Genomic DNA, 7,607 nt, shown 5'->3' with positions numbered 1-7,607 from the left:
AATTATGATTAGCTGATTAAAAAGATAGGCACTTCCGGTGTTCTTGTTTAGGAATGTGTGATCTGTGTGTGCTAAAAAGATGGGCACTTCCGGTGTTCTTGTTCAGGGATGTTTGATCTGTGTGTGCTGTAAAAAGTTCACTGAAATCTAATGGACTGCCAGCTTACCATTTTACTGGAATTTCTATGTGTGGATATTATTTCACTTAATTCATATGTATGTGTTTCATTGCAATTCGTTTTATACTACATTGCCAACTTTGGAGCTTATCAGGGTAACGACGGTCTCTATCGATTTCTCCCCTCAGTGCAATAGTAGCGTTAAGATACGCTAGTTTAGCACTTATTTATTGATTGGACGCAGTGTAAGATTAAGGCAGATAAGAAATACAGAATTTATGAGGGTCATAAAGTTGACCCGTCCTTTTATTATAAGTTGCGATAGAAAATTTCAATTTTGGACGACTTTAGATTTAGCCATAATTAGGTAGATATGTTCTATAGGGGAAACGTTAGTTGATGAAGTACTGAAATATCAAATCATCTCTGATAAACTTACTTCTTTTACATATTATATTCCGTGTCTATTTGTTGAAGTCTATAATTGATCGTTTATCAAGACATTTAATTGGGTCCATTTCCACACCTTTATTTTAACAGTTTGGTAATTTTTCTAATAACAGTGTAACACAAATTTGGTTGTGAAATTTCGGAAAGGAACAGCTAAAATGAAATATTATCTGCAGTTGCTATCTTTAGTACCGGTCTTTAACGATACAAGTTAAAATGGCATTAATGTTGTATTGACAATAAGACAGGTATACCCTTTTATTCCATAACAACACGTTGATTTAATGGCATTTTGACACGTTATGAAAACCTAGTGCACTCGTTACTAAAAATATGCTGACAAAATTGCATGTAACACATTTCTTGCCAAATAAAAATAATTATATTTACGCTATTTTTTATAAACATGTTTGGTTGAGTGCAAAATGGTAGACCAAAATGTTTCCCATTAAGAATTAGAACTTAAGCATAACTAATGAACTTGTTGATTCGATGTAGATAGGTAAATTATTATCTTATTTATTATGTTTCATAGCCCATATGTATTTCCAATGAAACTTGAAACATTAACATTTTATAAGTAAAGTGTTCCGTTTTAACTGTCTGTATTAGTGATTGCTATTAAAAATGGGAATAATTTTTGCTAAATATATTACTTTCTTTTTATTTGAAAAAACAAAAAACAATGTATGACATTTCTTAACTACTAATGTAAATGAATAATCGAGTATCATGTATTATTTCAATTATATGATAATGATAAAAGGGAAAATAATCCGAAATAGTTATGGAATAATTTTATTGCTATAAATGACAAACTTCGTTGCACATGTCATATCCAAAGTGTCATAACCTTGCCGATGGATTATTTCTAGCCTGCTGTGAATACGCCGCGGGGTGGGCCATAAAACCATTAGCGTACAGTTGAATACACAATTTCTGGGCATCGATTTTCTAGAAAAGTTATATAAATGTTCAAAAAGGACCAAAAGATATTTAAAAATTCATTATTTCGAAAAGTGCATTTGAAAGAGAAAAAAAATCTGCATCGTAATCCGCTGGAAGCTAAGCGATCGGATGTCTATAATGACTTTAAATAGCAAAACAATTTTTAGTTTCTTCTTATTTCAATGTAACTTTTAATGACCAACAAAACCCTTAAAAAGGACCAAAATGTAAAAATCATACAATTAGTACAAAACCATCATCTTCAAGGGCAAGAATTATCCTAACATATATGTAGGATGTAAGTTGATCTGTTGAAAGACTAAGTCGTGAGAACTGTTTAACAATATTTTCCCTATATAACTCTATAGGCACTTTTGCCTCAGCGGATTTCTCCAAAGTTGCCAATGAATTTCGAATACTATTTACATATAGATCTTATTGAGAGAGAGTCTGTGACTTCTCTTGGTATACATTACTTAATGGCGCACTTGTTTTATTCTCATAGAGGGATTCTTAAACTATGTAAAGAATTGAAAACAAAAACAACACACTATAAAGCTACTTTCAGGTAATCTACAGACGTATTGTAATTATTTGAAGCTAAAAATAGAAATAGCTTTCAAACTAAAAACCATTCACATTAGTACCGTAAGGCAGATATATACATGTATACATGACCATGATATGAAATCTGTTGATTTTGAGATCTTTGAGTCGAAGGTCAAGGTAGTGGTTTCATTCAGTTGAAAATTGGTTTGCATTCAATATCTAGAAAAAAAGACGCTTTGGCTCAGGGACATCACTTGGTAGTATGATTGGTCATGACCAGCATATGAACCATAATAATGTTTAGGTCAGTGGACCAAAGGTCAATTTGGCGGTGACTTTAAACTGAAAATAGATTTCCGCTCAATATCATAGGAAAGCTATGACCAAGGGCCGTCAAACTTTGTAGGTAGGTTGGTCATGACAAGCAGATGGAACCTATTGATTTTGAGGTCAGTGGATCAAAGGTCAAGGTCATTGTGACCGAAAGCTTAACACAGGTTCCTATCAATAGTTGAAAAAGTCGTATGCCTAGAGCCGTCGAACTTGGTAGAGGTCCCCATAACATGGCCAACACTCTATTTTTTATGTTAGTTGGTAAAAGGTCAAGGTCGCGGATACCTTGAGATGTAACTCATATTACGTTCTCTAACTGGAGAATGCTTGTATCCAGGAACATCAAACTTGGTATGATGTTGAACTGCATCTGCTTCCATTTAGTCATGTTTAACAAGAGGCCCAAGAGGGCCTATGCTCTACTGGCATGACTCTTGTGGTCATTTTCAATCCAGAGCATGTACGTATGAGTAATAGGCAACAAATATATATAGTTCACTTTTTGTGTTTGGGTTAGCTAAATTAAAAACACTGCATGTTCAACATCTGAGGACAGAAAGTGTTGTAAGCAGATTAGTTGCATGAACTATTTTAATATGTGCCAAGTAAAGGTAATATGAGGGTAAAAAATATTTGTTTTCAAAACTGTACTCATGGTCCAAATTTCATTTCTGTAGCTTTAAAAATAAAAAAGTTGGCCAAAAGGTCAAAGTCAAGGACATCCGGGGACAACATTGATGCTCGTTTGCAAAACTGTGCACATGGTCAAAATTTCATTGCTGTAGCTTTAAAAATTAAAAGGTAAGTCAAAAAAGGTGGGGCCAGCTTTTGCCCAAGGGGCATAATTTCAAATGTTTTGCTAGACGGTCATCATATGATGATCCACAACAAATATTAAAGGTATGGGCATTGTGGTTTGAAACAAGAAGATTTTGAAAGTCTCTAGGAAACTTGTGACCCCAGGGGCAGTGCCAGTTTTGACCCAAGGGGCATAATTTGAACAACCATGGTAGTGGACCACTAAATAAAGCCTTGTTCAAAATAGCAAGGATCTGCATAGCTGTTTCAGACAAAAAGGTTTTTAACATTTCCCAATTTAAGTATACCAAACCTGTGAACCCTGGGCGTGGCCAGTTATGACCCCAGGGGCATAATTTGAACAAACATTTACAAGCAATTGTGACTTTACATGTAGACTTGGCTACAAATAGTCTTAGCTAAAAATAACATTTTTTTTATACTTTCAAGTCCCATAATCTAGGCATGCATGGGCGGATCTGGCTGGTTTTCGAAAGGAACCGAGCTCTAATGGATATATAGATATTGTACAAGTTTCATCGAGATACAATCACAACTGAAGACTGTATCGTGTTCACAAGAAATTGTTTACAAACGCACGGACGCACAGACGCACAGACGCACGGACGCACGGATGCACATACTACGTACACATTACCATCGCATAAGCTCTTCTGGCCTTTGGTCAGTAGAGCTAAAAAAATCGCTTTGCATCAAAATCAGGCTTGTTACTGTCTTAAATGATGTTAACTGTTTTTGCTAATGCCTTGAAAATAATACATAATTGCGAATATTAAAGCCATATTGTATTCCGTTGCAAACTTCAACATTACAATAATGAAGTATGTCTTATGCTTACATATAACATTTGTATAAGAGGTTGCCCACATTAATTGTATACTGAACTACACTGAATATTCGCTAAATCTTCATGATATTGATGTCCATTGGTCATAATATTTGCCGCAGTAAAATGTCGTTCGATACTGAAATAAATGCAATAAACAAAACTAGGACAAAGGGCTATTTTTTTCAGTTAAACCTGGTTTAACTCTCTAAAACTCATGTAACTGACTTAAGAGTTGTTTCATTCATATGAGTAACCATGTATTGAGACTAAGATGTAAGGGTCATATCCTACTAATATAAAACATGGCCATCATAATGATCTTGTAAAAAAATCCGGACAGTGTAGCTTCTGATATCAATTTCCGTGAAATAAAAAAAAGTGAAAAATAACTAAACCTGAAAGACACAATGAAAGTACTGTGTAACATCTTACAAACGTTTCTAGTGAAAACACCGAAGGTATACGTCTTTCTTCCATTGGAAAGGATTATATCCCAAGGTAATTCCCTCTGACGAAAAATCATGTCCCTGATTTTAAACTTATAAATGGTATTAGTGCGGAAAATGCTATTTTTTATTATAGTTTGTTTGTAATGGTCTGCTAGCGCCCTTTGACTATTTTTTTTTTTATTATAGCTATGCTCCACCGCGATTTAAAGTGTAGTCAAATGTAATAAGTGACTAAGTGCTATCCATAAGAAGTTACCGCACTTTCTAACCAGATGGATGAAGAAACAGAGATAGAAACGAGGAAATTCGTGTGTGATACCTTTGCCCTTTTCGAATATACCACATTTGTAAACCAGCAGAAGAAAACTTTCCTTGGTTTTAACCAGGAGTCCTTATAAATCTAAGTACTACACTCTAATGCCGAACGTGAATATAATATAAACACAAACTATACATCGATTTTTTCACGGACATCAAAACGGTCCCTGTACGATATAGATGAATGAAAGTTGAAATAAATGTGATAGTGATAAATAGTCACCTGTCTTACAATCTAAAACGTTATCAATAGAACCTCGTCCATTGAAAATTGTAAACATGTATCCCTCTTATGAAAAATATTATTTCAGGCTTTTTCCACGAGTACCACCTAGGACCCTTATCGCTCATGTATCCTCAAACCACAGTCATTTCGGAATGATACAGTCGGTTTATTTGCCTTGTTGCCTGGAAACTGTTTATAGTTGCAATCATACAATTACGGAATACTTTTGTTTTTATCCAAATAACGTGTGGAAGTTGGCCCAGTTGTCTATCCTAAATTATGATCGGACCTGCTTGAGGCCATCAGAATTATTAATGTCGTTCATCTTTGTCGTGATATTTTTTTTACTTTTATGTTATAAAAGGAATGGCAATATTACTATATTATAGTATATTCCATACTTTTTTAGGAGTCTATCATGAACTATTTTAATGCAACGTTTATAAATACGTTGAAACTGTTGTCTATCACAGATTATTTAGCTTGACGAAATAGGCTATTGAGCAAACAGATTTTAGGCTTAAAAGTATCACGTTTATGAAACTGTTGTCCGCATCACAATAATATGTACCTTTTAATACGAAGTTGTTAGTGTCTATCAAAGAAATATTTTAATTGATATTTATGTATGTCATACAAAAATAACCCTATCATATACCATTTCTTTTATGGACATTTGAAGGTACATATTAACAAAATCAATTGATATATTTTAATTTTTGCATCAAATATGTTCTTTGATAATATAAAGAAAAGTACATTGATCAAACAAGTGTAAGTGAGAAAGAAATAGAATTGGCTTCAATTGCCAATCAATAATTTCTGCTCACAGTCTGCAGTCTATCACAGATCAATGAGCAATTGCAATGACCAACAGTTAACACAAACGGTTCCGTGGGAGGGGGGATGGCACACCCGGCACATGCCCCATCACTAAAGTCTTCAAAGTTTGCATTCTATCTCAAAGGAGTGGAAATTAATAAACTACACCTTTCAAATGCCATCATGTGCAGGCGATGTGAACTCATAAAAACAACAAATTCAAACAGCGCAACTTCCTTTAATTATGTCCTCTTGATGTTTCTTCATCCGTATATAAACAACAGTTTCCACGTCTTCCAACAATTTCCAATACTGGTGAAAATGTATCCATCATCCGTGTGATATTTGTTGAAAACAAGAAAAGCATACATGCCATAAAACTGAGAAAAAAGTTATTTTCTCCAGTCTTGTAGCAGAACGCAATCCTTGAACATGTGCAAGATATGCCATGAAGTCAATATCACCACTACTTGAAGGCCACCGATGTGTTATGTTCACTTGTATGTCTTTCTGATGTCTTCACAAATTGCTTACGTCTAGCGGACCCTTGGGGGGAGGGGTACGCCCTTAGGTATGTCCTCTCTTGGGGAGCGGAGTACGCCCCTTAGGTATGCCCTTTCTTGGGGAGCGGAGTACGCCCCTTAGGTATGCCCTTTCTTGGGGAGCGGAGTACGCCCCTTAGGTATGCCCTTTCTTGGGGAGCGGAGTACGCCCCTTAGGTATGCCCTCTCTAACGTCTATTCCTGAACTCTCCCCTGCTTTTAAGATAAACTTTCATAACCAGTATCACTTATTACCTTATTATTATAATAAAATTCATTAAACTTATCTTGAAGCCATATGATGGCAGATAAACAATGGTTAAAGTTAAATGAACAGTAATGTTCATTTCTATTTTTTTTATTGATAAGATTAATCCCAGTATGAAAGATTCATTTTATGTTAGAAAATAAATAAAATATATATGTTTAGGAAAGACAATTAAGAAAACCATGTTTTATGATAGACAATATTTTTTATGTAAATGATAAATAAGAAAAAATATTCTTATTGTCTATCATGAAATATATATTTCTTATTGTCTATCATGAAAAATATTTCTTACTGTCTATCAAGAATTGTTTTTATTTTTGCCTTTCATGTAATATTTTTCTAACTGTCTATCATAAATATTATCATATTTTATGATAGACAATAAGAATTTTTTTTTTTAATATTTCTTATTGTCTATCATGAAAAATATTTCTTACGGTCTATCATGAATTATAATTTTTATTATTGTCTATCATGAAATATTTTTCTGTCTATCATAAATTTTAATACATATGTTTAAATTAAAATATTTCTTATTGTTAATCATGAATTTTTTTCTTACTGTCTATCAGGAATTATTTTCATTATTATCTATCATGAAATATTTTTCTAACCGTCTATCATAAATTTAATAAATATATTTTATGATAGACAATACAAAAACAAATTATACATAATTACAGTAAAGCAAAAACCATGATTGAATGTAAGAAACTTACTACTTGTGTTTTCATGTAATTATAGGACAAATAAGAAAAATATAAATAATTCTTATTGTCTATCATAAATTTAAAAAACAACAACATATTTTACGATAGATAATAAGAAAAAATCTGGATAAACAGCTAAAGTTCAACATTTCAAGATTAATATTTTACGATAGACAAGAGGAACTGCGTTGATCATGAATGATAGATAATATGACAAATAAG

Source organism: Mya arenaria, chromosome 8 (assembly GCF_026914265.1).
Source record: "Mya arenaria isolate MELC-2E11 chromosome 8, ASM2691426v1".
NCBI classification, from domain to species: Eukaryota; Metazoa; Mollusca; class Bivalvia; order Myida; family Myidae; genus Mya; species Mya arenaria.
The sequence above is the reverse complement of the archived record's forward strand: the minus strand, read 5'-3'. Positions refer to the sequence as shown.